This window comes from Mus caroli, chromosome X (assembly GCF_900094665.2).
Source record: "Mus caroli chromosome X, CAROLI_EIJ_v1.1, whole genome shotgun sequence".
NCBI classification, from domain to species: domain Eukaryota; kingdom Metazoa; phylum Chordata; class Mammalia; order Rodentia; family Muridae; genus Mus; species Mus caroli.
Window position 1 is genome coordinate 95,483,144 of NC_034589.1, and position 14,293 is coordinate 95,497,436.

Genomic DNA, 14,293 nt, shown 5'->3' on the forward strand with positions numbered 1-14,293 from the left:
TAGTGTTTCTCTATGCAGGCCTGGCTGTCCTGGATCTTACTCTGTAATCCAGACTGGCCTCAAACTTAGAGCTGTACCAGCCTCTGCCTCCCAAGTGCTGGGATTCAAGATGTGCACCACCACTGCCTAAGAGTTAACTTTCTAAGTAAAGACAAGCAAACAAAACGAATGTGACAAATATAAACAAAGTAGCATATCCACACTAGGTAACTGAGCTGGGCATGGTAATGCACGCCTGTGCTCCCAGCCATTGGGAGATGGATCTAAGGGCTTTGGAAGTTTAATACCACCCTCTGCTACACAGCATGGTGGAAAGCAGCCCAGGCTATAATGGGACCCTGTTTCAACAAAACAAAACAAAACAAAACAAAATGGTATATGTTTCAAAAAATTGGGGGAAGACTTCCTAGGGGTGGACATATTTAACACATGGAAAGGTATAAAGGGATGTGGGCTGGAGCTTTATATAGCTCAGCAGTTAAGAGCACCTATTTTTCTTGCAGAGAACCTGGGTTTGATTCCCCAAAACTCACATAGTGGTTAATAACCATCCATAACTCCAATTCCAGGAGATGCACTGCCTTCTTCTCACCTTCTTGTGCACCAGGCACACATGTGGTACCCATCCATACTTGCAGGCAAAGCACTCATATTCAAAAAAAATTTAATCTTCTTTAAAAAACCTTTTAAAGGCATAAAGGAGAAATGGTTCTGGAAATGGGGAAAGGCAATTTCTGGCACAGGAAATAACATATTTAAACCCATTGCAGGAAGAAACTCTACAGTATTTTTAGGAAATTATCACCAATTCAGAGTGTGTAATGGAAATGTTTAAGGGATGTAGGATGTCTGGGGATGGGCAGAAGAGAATGAGTCCTCTATATTAAGCAATGTCTCTGATTTTATGATAGATTATAGGCAGCCACCGAAGGATCTTAAGGAAAAAAGAAGTTAGAAAGACATGATCCTATTCGTCTTAGAGGGACTATTTTGCAGGTAACATGAGAAAATATATTAAAGTTGAATGTGACTAATTAGGAAGGAACTGACAATAAGAAAGTGGTGAGGGCTAGAGGCGTGGCTCGGTGGTTAAGAGTGAGCAATGCCTACTCTTGCAGAGGACATGGGTTCAGTTCCCAGCATCCCCATTGGGTAGCTCACAACCTTGGGTAACTTCAGCCCCAGAAATTCTGAGGTCTTGTGGCCTCTGAGGGTACCTGCTCCTACAAATGAGCGGCACATACATGCACACATAAGTGAAAGCTAAGGGGGAAAAGGTATAGGAGAATGAAATAGGATTCTATTAGATAGAGATCTAGTATAGGGCTTAGTTAAATGTGTGAGCCATGAATTGAGACTGACTAGATTTAAAACCCTGCTCCCTATCTCTGTAACCTTGAATAAATTGTACAAAGTTTTCCACATCTGTAAAATGGAAATTAAACAAAGGCTGGCATTGGTGGTGCACATCTTTTAGCCCAGCACTCAGGAGGCAGAGGCAGATGGATCTCTGAGTTTGAGACCAGCCTTATCTACAGAACAAGTTTCAGGACAGCCAGGGCTACACAGAAAAACTCTGTCTCATAAAAATTAAAAAAAAAAAAACAACAAAACAAACAAAACCTAAAAGCTACCATTGCAGCTGTTGTGAAAATTTAAAAAAAGAAAATATTATATTGCACAAAGTGGTTGTTAGTAACTTGTTAATATTTGAAGAAGGAGGAGGGGGAATTAAAAATGACCCCTGATTTTCTGACCAGGCCCCATCAATCAACACTGGAATTACAGAAATGAGTACATTGAGGAGGAGAGAAAATGAGTTCAGTTCAAATAAATCAAAGTTGTTTAGAAGACATGCAGGTGTCGATGTCCAGCTGGCAGCTGGAAACTCCTGGCCTGGTGCTTGAGGGCATGATGGGGGTTAGAGATAGACGAGTTCGTCGAGTATAGTGTAGAAAGAAATATGTGGAAAAGAAAGGACGGATTTAAAAGCTAGTGAGGTGATACCATTTGGATGGGAGTGTGGATCCCTGTGATCTTTCTGGGGAAAAAAATGGCTTTTTATTTTGTTTTGTTTTTTAAATGACTTTAAGAAATTTTATTTAAAAAGGAGTGGTCAGTTTGGAAGAATAGGTTTTGTTTTGTTTTCTTGTTTGTTTGTTTGATTGGTTTGGTTTGGGTTTGGGTTTGTTTGATTTGGCTTGGTTTTTTGAAGACAGGTTTCTCTGTGTAGCCCTGGCTGTCCTGTAACTCACTGTGTAGACCAGGCTGGCCTAGAACATGGAGAATCACATGCCTCTCCCTCCTGGGTGTGGGGTCTAAAGGTTGCCACCAACAGCCAGCTAAGAATAGTTTTCTGAGACAGCGTCTAATGTAGCCCAAGTTAACTTCAAACTACTGATCTTCCGCCCTCTACCTCCAACATGCTGGGATTTTAGAAATGAGCTACCGTACTTAGATTTAAAAAAAACTTTTTAAAGTAAAAAAAAAAGTATTAGACAGGCATGGTGATGTACTCCTATAACTCTGAATATTCAGAAAGCCAACTCAGGAAGATTATCAAAAGTTACTGGGCTACTTAGTGAGTACCAGGTCAACCAGGGCCACATAACCAAACTGTCTCAAATGCACCCAAACTAAAAGAGATAGGAAGTCCATTTTCCTGGCCATGGTGGCCACCTCTATAATTCTAGCACTTAAAAGACGGAAGTAGAAGGATCAAGAGTTTACAAGCATGGCTGCTAATGTAGCTCAGTTGGTAGAGTTCCGAAGAACATGCACGAAGCACTGTGTTTTGTCCTCAGCGTAGCATTAAAATAGGTGTAGTGCCCGATGCTTGTCATCCCAGAACTGGGGAGGTGAAGCAAGAAAATCAGTTCGAGATCATCCTTGGCTACACAACAAGTTCCTGTCTAGTCTTAGCCTTGAACATGAGCCACCCTTATTAAAAAAAAAAAAATGGGGCTGGAGAGATGACCCAACAGTTCAGAGCTTCTGCTGCTCCTGCAGAAAACCCCAGCTCAGTCCCCAGCACACATCAGGAAGCTCACACCCAACTGTTCCAGCTCCCAGTGATCCAAAGTTCTGTTCTGGTCTGTGTAGGTGGCCATGCATATGTTCACAATTGTACATGCAAACACATAAATAAAATATAAATATAAGCCGGGCAGTGGTGGCGCACACCTTTAATCCCAGCACTTGGGAGGCAGAGACAAATGGATTTCTAAGTTTGAGGCTAGTCTGGTCTTCAGAGTGAGTTCCAGGACAGCAAGGGCTATACAGAGAATTTTAAAAATTGTATATATATATATATATATATATATATATATATATATATACAATTTTATATTATATATAAAAAAAATATATATATATATATATATATATATATATATATATATATATATATATATATACAATTTTATATTATATATAATATATATATATAATGTTTTTAAAGTTTTTTAAAAAGTTCAAAGTCAGCCTTGTTTCAAAAAAAAAAATAATGGGCAGGGCTGGGTATGAACTCAGGACCTCTGGAAGAACAGCCAGTGCTCTTAACTGCTGAGCCATCTTTCCAGTACCTTCTACCTTATTATTTTAAGATTTATTTTTATTTTATGTGTGTAAGTATTCTACCAATTTGTACGTAAGTCAACCATTTGTATGTATGTGCATTCAGAGCCCAAGGCTGTGAGAAGAGGGCATAGGATTCCCTGAAAGCGCAGTTACAGATGGTTGTGAGTCTCAGGGTTGGAAGGAGGATTTCTGTGAGCTTGAGGCCAATCTGGTCTACATAAACTGGTCCAGGTCAGCTAGTGCTACATAGTAACCCCCTATTTCAAAACAAACAAGAAGGTATTGTGATAGCTGAAGATAGGCCTTAGTAAATCTGGGCTAAAAGTATATTTCAGTGGTAGACTACACACTAAGCATGTGGGAACCCCTAGGTTTAATCTCCAACACCACATAACAAAATAAAATAATGTCCCATGCTTGTTGATATGGAATGATGTACATTAAAATATAAGAAGGGAGACTAAAGAGATGGCTCAGTGGTTAAGAGCAGCTGCTGCTCTTGCAGAGGACTAGAATTCCATTCCCATGGCCCACATGGCAATTCACAACCATCTGTAACTGTAGTTCCAAGGAATCCTATGCCCTCTTCTCACATCCTTGGGCTCTGAATGCACATGGTTGACTTACATAAAAATTGGTAGAACACTTACACACATAAAATAAAAATAAATCTTTAAAAAGTAAGGTAGAATGTGCTGGAGAGATGGCTCAGCAGTTAAGAGCACTGACTGCTCTTCCAGAGGTCCTCAGTTCAATTTCCAGCAACCACATGGTGGCTCACAACCATCTGTAATGGGATCTGATGCCCTCTCCTGGTGTGTCTGAAGACAGCTACAGTGTACTCATATATATAAAATAAATAAATAAATATATTTTTAAAAGATAAGGTGGAAAAAATGAAAAATCTAGGCATAGTGGTACATGTCTGTAATCCCAACACTTGAGGCTTAGAAAAGGAGGACTGGCCCAAATTACAGGGCAGGGCAGCCTGGATTACAGTGAGAACTTGTCTCAAAGCAACATCTCTGAAAATGAGAAAAGCTGCTAAGAAGAAAAATGTCCTAGTATAAAATCACTTGTAAGCCGGGCGTGGTGGCGCACGCCTTTAATCCCAGCACTCGGGAGGCAGAGGCAGGCGGATTTCTGAGTTCGAGGCCAGCCTGGTCTACAAAGTGNAGGCCAGCCTGGTCTACAAAGTGAGTGCCAGGACAGCCAGGACTACACAGAGAAACCCTGTCTCGAAAAACCAAAAAAAAAAAAAAAAAAAAAAATCATTTGTACTAATATGTTAATAGATAGATAGATAGATAGATAGATAGATAGATAGATAGATAGATTTAAAAACTTTTACATGTTTGAGCGTTATCCTGTGTATGTATTTGTGCATGTGTATGTAAGGATATTGGATCCCCTGAAAGTGTAGTTACAGATGGCTGTGAGCCAATATGTGGGGTCTGGAATAATCAAACCCAGGTCCTTTGCAAGAACAAGTGCTCCCAACCACTCCAGCCCCTACATAATAACTTTTAAATTCTAAAAGGATGTATACAAAACTAACAGTAGTAACTTCTGAGTAGTGGCATTTCAGTTGGACTTCATTCTTATTTAAACATTTCAGGAAAACAAAGAATCTGCGTTTGGAACTGTGAAGAGAATCAAATGCAGAGACTTGTATGAGGTACATGAGAAAATTGCTACTTAGGCACACTTTCAGGCCCTAGGACCTGACTTTACTAACAAATGAACTTATAACCCTTATTTATGTGTTTTCTTTTTATAGTACTAGAGATTATATTTTTCTTATAATGTATTTTTACATTTTTTAGTTTTCTTTCTATTGTGCATATATATCATATCTCCAGTACTAAAGATTAAAACCTAGGACTTAAAGCATACTGGGAAAGCTCTCTACTTCTGAGCTACACCTTTGGCCTATATTCCTGTTTTTAATCAGGAAACAAAAAAAAACTATTCTCTTCTGGGAAAATAGTATAGGGCAAGCAGGCACAGGAACAAAAGGCTTGTGGAGATACAAAGAAGTGGTGGTCAAGAGAACTAAGAGGTGATAATGATCAGAAGGCAAGGGATGAAAAAAATGTCCAGAAGCAGCCACTAGGTGTTTAGCACTGTTTGCCCCAGTAGAAAGGTCAAATAAGATAAGCCCTGAAAAAGGGCAGTTCTGTAGAGAACTGGGAGTAGAAGCCAACTAACAGGGCCAGGGAACTGTATTAAAAAATGAGAAGTAACAATATTTTGTGGAGGGGGCTAGAGAGATGGCTCAGTGGTTAAGAGCACTGGCTGCTCTTCCAGAGGTCCCGAGTTCAGTTCCCAGCAAGGCATGGTGGTTCACAACCATCTGTAGTGGGATCTGATGCCCTCTTCTGGTGTACACTCATACATAAAGAAATAAAAATGTAATAAAAAAGAAAAATTTTGAAGAAGAAATGCAATATTTTGTGGAGAAAGTTCCTCAAAAAGTTTTCGCCAAAAAAGAAGTGGGCTTGCTAGAGTGCAGTGCGTTGTCAAAAGCTAGGGAATGATTGGTAGTCAAAGAAGAATGGGTTTGCTTTTTTGTTCCTGTTGTTTGGCTTTGGGTTTCTGGTGGTGGTGGCATTTGGGGATTTGTTGTTGTTGTTGTTGTTTTAGTTTTAATTTTAGTTTTGGTTTGTTTGTTTGGGGGAGTTGTTTGTTTGTGTTTTTGTTTTGAGACAGAGACTCCTATACTTTAGGCTGCCTGTATTTGCCCATATAGCCAGAGCTGACCTTGAACTGATCCTGTTACCTCTACTTCCAAAGTGCTGAGGTACAGGCATGTGCACTGCTAGCACACACCATTCTTCTCCTTGGGAGGCACAGCTGAGTCACCTGGCGTCATCGTTCTTTTTATAAAGAGAGAACTTGGGAGGAGAGGAGGGAGTGGGGCTTCGATAGGGGTGTAAAGTGAATAAATTAATTAATGAATGAAAAAAGAACAGATTGGAATGTGTTAAGCAGCTGAAGAAAATGGTTTCATAGACAGTGAAAATTGGAATATTTAAGTGAGCAAAGAGATAAGGCTTAAAATCATATAACCCTAGGACAATTATGTAAGTTAAAGTCATAATAAGGTAGAAATAACTGATGCATGGTCTTTTCTTGCTGGACTCCCCAAGTCTGTCTTCAGAGTACTCACTTGATGTATACATAACTAAGCAGTCCTGGTCAATGTTCACTCCTGTCTATCACAGACCCCAACATTGCCACTCTGTCCTAAAAAGGGGGGGCATCTAATAAGTTGTCAGAACATCATGAAATCTCTTCCTGATACTGTTTTTTATTTGTTCCAGGAACATGCATATTTCATGAATTTTCAAGTCTAGTATATCTCCCCAAATCTTTCAAGAGTAAGGGACAAAAAAACCAGAGAGATAAGTCAGGCAAGCATTGTGCACTCCTTTGGTCCCAGCACTCAGGAGGCAGAGGCAAGGCCAACTTAGCCTACACAAGTTTCAGGACAGCCAGGGATACATAGAGAGACTCTGTATCAAAAAGAAAAAAAAATAATCAGAGAGAAAAATCATTAGTCTCCTGGCATGGGAAAAGATATTCAAAAGAGACATTTATCCTATGAGACTACTGAAACAATAGACTCCAAAGAATTAAAACATTTCTCAGGTAATCCATGCTGGCAGAAATGCTGAAGACCAGTGGAAGAACTTACATGGTCTTTCTTCTTGTTTTCTTTTTGCATGATTTTGTTATTGTTTGAGAAGAGATCTTACTATGCAGCCCAGGCCAGCCTCAAACTCATGATCCTCTTAACTCCAGCCTTCCAAGTACTGGGATAGCAAGCATGTACCATCATGTCTGGCTAGCATGGTCTTTTTTTTTTTTTTTTTTTAAGAGAAAAGTTTTATGGGGTAAAAAGAGAAGAGTAAAGGGCACTAAACTAATTAAACCTTTTGTTGTAATAAATAAGATGGTGACAGCTGTTAGCAGCTGGGTCCCATACATACACAAAGGCACACAGATACATAGACCTTGGGTTTTTTTTTTTTAATTGTTGTTGTTTTCCTGAGAGGCTGAGTTACCAAGGGAGATGGGCAAAGAAAAATCACCTTTTAAAAATCTCTGAATTCCAAGGCATTTCACTCACGTAGCATCCTGCCTACAGGCAGTCTTATATCTTAGACAGATACCTATCCATCTTCCTGTCCCCAGACTTTTCTTCTTCAAGAAGATTTCCAATCTCCTTTTTGGTGTTATGCAATTATGATGACAGGAATGTCTTTCTTTTCTCCATTCAGACTGTCCGAAGAAAATGGCAGATTTTTTTTAAAAAAAAACCTTCGGGACTTGGGGCGCTTGTGTTGAACCTGCAGAGAGGAGGTAGTGGGTCTTCATAGAAGAAAGAGTTAATGCAAGGATGAAACAAAAACGAAGTGTACTCATATGCATGATGTGTACAGAGCCTGGGCTTGGAGAGTAGCAACCTTTCTATGGAACCCCCTCTCTTTACACAGTCTCCCATCCAGCTGCTTGTACTTTTAGTGATGTTCCTCTTTCTTAAATTCATTTAACCCTAATCTCACCTGGCACCTCCCTGGGGATAGTCTCCAGTTCCAACTAAATCCCTTCGAAAAGCTGTCAGTTCCGTCTCTACGTTGACAAAATGCTTTTAAAAGTTGTCCACGATATTTACTTTACCAGAGCATCTCTGTCTGGATCACCTAAAGATAAGGACAGTCTGAGAAACAGCCTTGTGACCTAAGTACGTGAATAAACTGTGCATGTTTATGAGGGTTGCTAAAGACCTAAACTGCCTTTAGCGACCAGAGTATGGCTTACAGATTCCACAGGAGCGTCTGTTAATTAGATAATTACTTACCAAGTCACAAGAAAGTAATGTCCCAATTGGCCAGCAGTCTCCTAATATATGGCAGGCATTATTGTAGCACTTTCTATATTTTAACTCAGTTAACCCTCAAAATCATCTTCTAATATAGGTACTGTTTTTATATCTGCAGATCAAAATAAGACACACATTGAAAAACTTGCTCTAAATCAGCTAGTTAGAAAGGAGAAAAGCCAGGATTTGAACCTGGATTATTTGGCTTTTGAGTCCAGATTTTTAACATGGCTGTCACAAATGAAAGATTTGATCTGTATGTTGCCTAAAGGCAGAAAGAAGAAAAAAGATTGAGGTGGGAGTGGGGGTGGGAGTAGGGACCAAAACAATGTGCTTGCTTGCGATGGGAAGGGTAGCCTGCCACTAAGAGCTCTTCAGGAGCATGCTCAGAGATACTGCCTTCCTCTGTGGCTTCTAGACCTTTTGCCTAAGATGGAGTGCAAACTGCCTCTTCCTGCCTAGATACTGTTTGGTCTTTAACCTGAATCTTGTGTTGAGTTTTGTCCTAATAACTCTGAGAACTTCAAGCTTATTTAACTTCTGCCCATCCTTCAAAGCCCAGGACAGTTTCTGTGCTTCCATAAAAGCTTGTGTATCTATCCAACCTTTCTATCCTTTAAAATGTTTTGTATGTACTGTGTATTATGTTCATTTGTCTCTGGCTCACGTTCTTAGTCTTGTATGCATATGTATCATCTTACCAACCATACTGTAAACTCCCCAAGAAAAAGGCACTTAGATTTCGATTTCTTTTACACCTTATAGCCTCCACAATTCCTAGCCTGGTGCACTCCGTCAATATTTGTCAGTTGACTGACTGGCTGAAAAGGTCAGAGACTACATCTAATCTTGGTGAACCTCCACATCATTTAGTGGAGAACTATGAACTCAGTGTGTACTTAATAAACAACAATATTGCAAAATCATTCAAAAAGGCTTTATGGAGTCTCTACAATGTGCAGAGGATAATGCTGTAGGGCCAGAATGAAAATCCAGGACAGCTTCTAATTCAGAAGAGGTTAGATCAGTTTTGGTTTCCTGAAGTCTCTCTCTACTTTCGTGTTCACTGTCTCCTTTATCTGAATTTCTGCTGCATTTGAAATCAAGAGAAGTTACCCCTTCATTGTTTAGTCTCCCTCAATTTTGTTGTGAACACCACAAAGGAAATGGATGGCAGTGTGCTAGAAATGTGTTAGAAGCACAGTATAGGAAGGGGAAGACACCTTAGAGCCAGTCATCCTACAGGGAAACTTCCTACTCAGAGCCACAGCCCTGGGGCAGCTCTTAACTCCCTTCTATTATTCAGAATTAAGTGAAATAAGAAACACAGGAAGAGGAGCTGAAGAGATGGCTCAGTGGTTAATAGCACTGACTGCTTTCTGCAGGTCCCGAGTTCAAGTCCCAGCAACCACGTGGTGGCTTACAACCATCTGTAATGAGATCTGATGCTCTCTTCTGGTGTGTCTAAAGACAGCTACAATGTACTTACATATAATAAATAAATAAATAAATCTTAAAAAAAAAAAAAAAGCTGGGCAGTGGTGGTGCGCACCTTTAATCCCAGCACCTGGGAGGCAGAGGCAGGTAGATTTCTGAATTCAAGGCCAGCCTGGTCTACAGAGTGAGTTCCAGGACAGCCAGGGCTACACAGAGAAACCCTGTCTTGAAAAAAACAAAAAAAAACAAAAAACAAAAAACAAAAAGAAGGAAAGAAAGAAACCCAACAAGAAGAGCAGGTTTCGGGAGCAAAAATAAGTTGGATTTTGACTGCACATAACTTAATATAATTACTAGAGAGCCAGTCAGAGACAAACAGCTAAAATGCAAGTTTCAACCTGAGGGTAGAGGTCAGGATTGAAGATAATCATTTGGGAGTCTTGGACATAGACAAAGCAGTTGACACACTAAGATTAAGTCAGCCAAGGATGGCTTGGGGTATAGCTCAGTGGCAGAGCACTTAGCATATTGAGTTAAAAAAAAAAAAAGACTGTTAAGGACAAGGGAAGAATGGAGTTAAGACTAGTCTGAGAGTCCCCCATTTGGAAAAAAAGAGTAGGGGGTGGGGAGTGGGTCACCACAGTCAACAGAGGATGAAACAGGAAAGAGAATAAGACTAACAGAAACTTAGTTGATCTGGTCACTAAGAAGCCTAGCCTCTGGTACTCTTAAAGGCATTGAACCTAGAAAACCCTGCATATTGGACAAGCATGCTACCATTGAGCGATGCCATTGCCCCCAAATCCAGATTTCCGATGACCTTGCAACATTCCCAGTGAAGGTCTGATTTTGTTTATTCTTGTCATCCCACATTTCCCACTCTGTACACACACACACATATACGTTAAATAAATGAACGAGCAGATGAGTGCACTGCCAGTTCTACCACCAACAGAAGCTTCTAGAGGCCTCAACAAACTGAGCTCAGCTGCCTGCCGGTCCTCAGGGTGCCTCGGCAAAAGAGAAACAAAGCGGGGGGGGGGGGGGGGCACGGGGGAGACAGAGAAGTGATATTTCTTCCATGTGGCCACACTGTAAGAGAAACAAAGTAAAGAGGTGCTGGTGAGCACCCCACCCGACCCCAGGGCCCCCTTTTGGGGTCCTGGAGGAGGCAAGAGGTGTGAGTAAGCAGTCCTGTTAAGGTAAGGTATGGCCCTGTTCCTCACTGACCCATCCTTGTCTAGGCTCCAGCCTGAGCCTGTCCTACAAAGTGGTCTGACAAGTTGTTAGACCAGTGTGAAATCACTTCCTGGGAGGCAAGTTCCTCTTCCAGCTAAGACTGAGGCTGTGTAGCCTTTACCTCCTCAGTTTAGGATTCTGGAGAAATCTTAATTCCTTAAAGCCCATTGTTTAAATGCTCTAATGGTCAGAGACACAGTAGCTTCTCCTGCCAGGCCAGTTAAAATGGGCTGAAGGGGAAATGGTAAGCCAGTTGACCCATTCTTCCCCAGCCCACCAAAATAAATAAGTAAAGAGGAAAACAGAGAATTGTTAAGATGAAAAACAGAGCACTTGACGGCTGTTAGTTATTTCTTTCTGAAAATGTAGAGTACAACTGTGAAAATTCTGAACAGAGAACACATAGCAAATGTTAACCCTGAAAGACAGAGAAGGAGACACTGAGAGACAGACAGACTACCCGGAGGCTCTTGAGAATGAGGAAAAACAGGCAGATTTCCTGAGGGCAGTGACAAACTGAAATAAGCCATCAGCAAGGGGTGAGGTTTTTATGGCCTTTGCCTTAGGGTAGGCTGCAATCCAAGCTAGAGCTAGCCAGACTCCTGAAGAAGCCTTCCTGCCTGAAGAACCAAAAAGAAAGGAGCCTAGGACAAACAGAAGCTTTGGAGAATGAGGGAATGTCTTATAAAGGAAAGTGAATCTAAATTATCTGGGTACAGGTTTCTCGAGATGTATTCGGAACTGTGAGACACATGGGGCCAACTCCAAGTCTGTTTCAGCTAAGAATGGTACTGATCAGATCTGTCACACAGACCAGACGAGGAAGAGTGTGGTGTGAGTTGAAAGCCTGCTAGAATAAAGGCATCCACACTCTTCAGAGAAAGGACTCTGTAAAACAGCTTTCAAGACCCCCCCCAAAAAAAAACTATTTCAATATTGTTTAAAAGATAGTCAAGAAAATAAGGCCCAATCTCAAGAGAAAAACATAACTAAGGGAGGCCAGCCTTGAGATGAGGATACCGGGAGAGAGCAATCCATTGGTAATAAGGGTTTGTTTTGTTTTGTTTAAGAAAAAGAAATCTCAAGAGAGAAATAAGAAACATGAGACTGAAGTAAAGTAGAAATTCTAGAAGTGAAAACAGTGTTGTATAAAGTAAGAAGTGAGGAAATAACAATGGGGTCAAGAAACGTAGACAATAAAAAGTCTACAATCTGAGCTCATGCTGCTGCTGTGGGCCTGTAATCCCAGCCCTGGGGAGGCAGAACCAGGAGACTCAAGAGCATGAGCCCATCCAAGACTCCAGAGAAGGACTGAGGCCAGGCAAAAGGGAACAAAGAAGTATCAAGTCTGAAGGAGAACGGATTGAAGAAAAATGAAGAAAGCTTTGAAATCTGTAGGTGATGTCAGAAGTCTCAAAATGGCTGCTTTTGCTTATTCTTGTTACCGCTAAGTCCCGCCACATTCCCCCTCAGCACACACATGTTAAATAAATCAATGAACAGATGAGTGGATTGCAAGTCCTGTGACAAACAGCAAGTGATGAGGTTTCCAAAGTTTCAGGGATAAAAAGTTTGGACTATAGAAGTCCCAACAAACCAGCCTCAGCCACCAGTCCCCAGGATGCCAATTAAAGAGAGAAGGAAATAGTGAATAGCATTCAGTGTGTCCACACTGGGAGAGGAACAAAGTAGTTCACTGATGTCCCCAAGTCCACCTGCGTAGGTCCCCACGTGAGATTCAAATTTCAGTAGAAGACAGGAGATATGCACAGCTAAGCAGTCCTGTCAAGGTGTGGTCCCGGACAGAACGGACAGAAAACTGTCTGCATTGCAGTCTTCTGAGCAGTTGTCAGAGCTGTGAAATCTCTTCCACAGTTCCTTAAAGGACAATGGTGGTGATTGGAATGCACTGTCCTTCTTCTTGTCTGGCTGCCTTCAGGATTTTCTCTTGCCCTCTGGTTCTCAGCAGTTTGACCATAGTGGAAGTAGTAGTTTTCTTCATATTCTGTTTGAGCTTTGCAGAGCTTGAATTTGTAAATGGATGCTTTTTGCTGAGTTAAAGAATTATTCAACCAGTATCTCCTCATTTGAATCATTCACTCTCTATCTGCTACTACTGTCACATGTTTTGTTGTTGTTGTTGTGGTTAAGTTGGGGAGTTAAATGTGGGGCCTTAAACATGCTAAACAAGGCTCTACTACCAAGACAGCCTTGTTATTAGTGAGCTCTAGGCAGAGTGAAATTGTCACAGAAAAGAAAAGAAAAAACAGAAATCAGGGAGGGAAGAAGGAAAACAGGAAGAAAAGAGCGGAGGGAGAGGAAGGAAGGAGACCCAGATGACCAAGTGCTGGTCCGTCACTGAATACATAATTTCATGGAGTTCACTAATGGTGAACAAGTAATTTCAGCGTGATAAGGAAATTTGGATCTAGACAGGAGAGTGTCCAAAAGAAACTCGGACAAATGGCTAACTGTGGTGCCTGTTAGCATACCAAAGAGCATGCTCGCCTACAGGCTCACTAGGTGCCATGGGCTCTCCTGGCTCTCTTTGTTTACTCTCTTAATTTACTCTCGCTCTCTCTGTCCCTCTGTCTCTCTCATCTCAAGGCCTGGTTCAGTCTTCCGGCCCTGTTCAGTGTACTTCTTTCTGTCTCTGCCCAGGACTTTCCCAGATGCCTCTGACCACACTCTCCCTCATATCTACTGTAAAATCCTTACCCTCAATCACACCTTGTAGCAGTCATGTGCACACATTATACAAAGAGTAAGGTATAAAGAGAGGATCACTCAGTTGTTTGCAATTAGGGAACTGGAGGGAAAATGCTTTCAAATGGACACGTGTTGGACAGAAGTCAGTCCCCATAGAGATTGTCTTTTATAACAGATTTGTTCTGGAGAATGGCAGAATTTGTTTTGTTTTGTCTTTTCAAAACTCTTCTTCACCAAGATTTGAAAAAAGGCAAGCCTATGGAATCCTGCTCCTGGGAGTCCAGACATGATGATGGGAGGTCTCCAGGAAACTCCCCATGAGGAATGGGTCAGATCAGGCATCCCCATGGCCTCAGCCCTTCTCCAATGCTTGTGGTTGAGGAAGGTAAATGCCTGCCTGCTCTAAGAACCGGACAGCCAGGCATGCACCCATGGACAGGA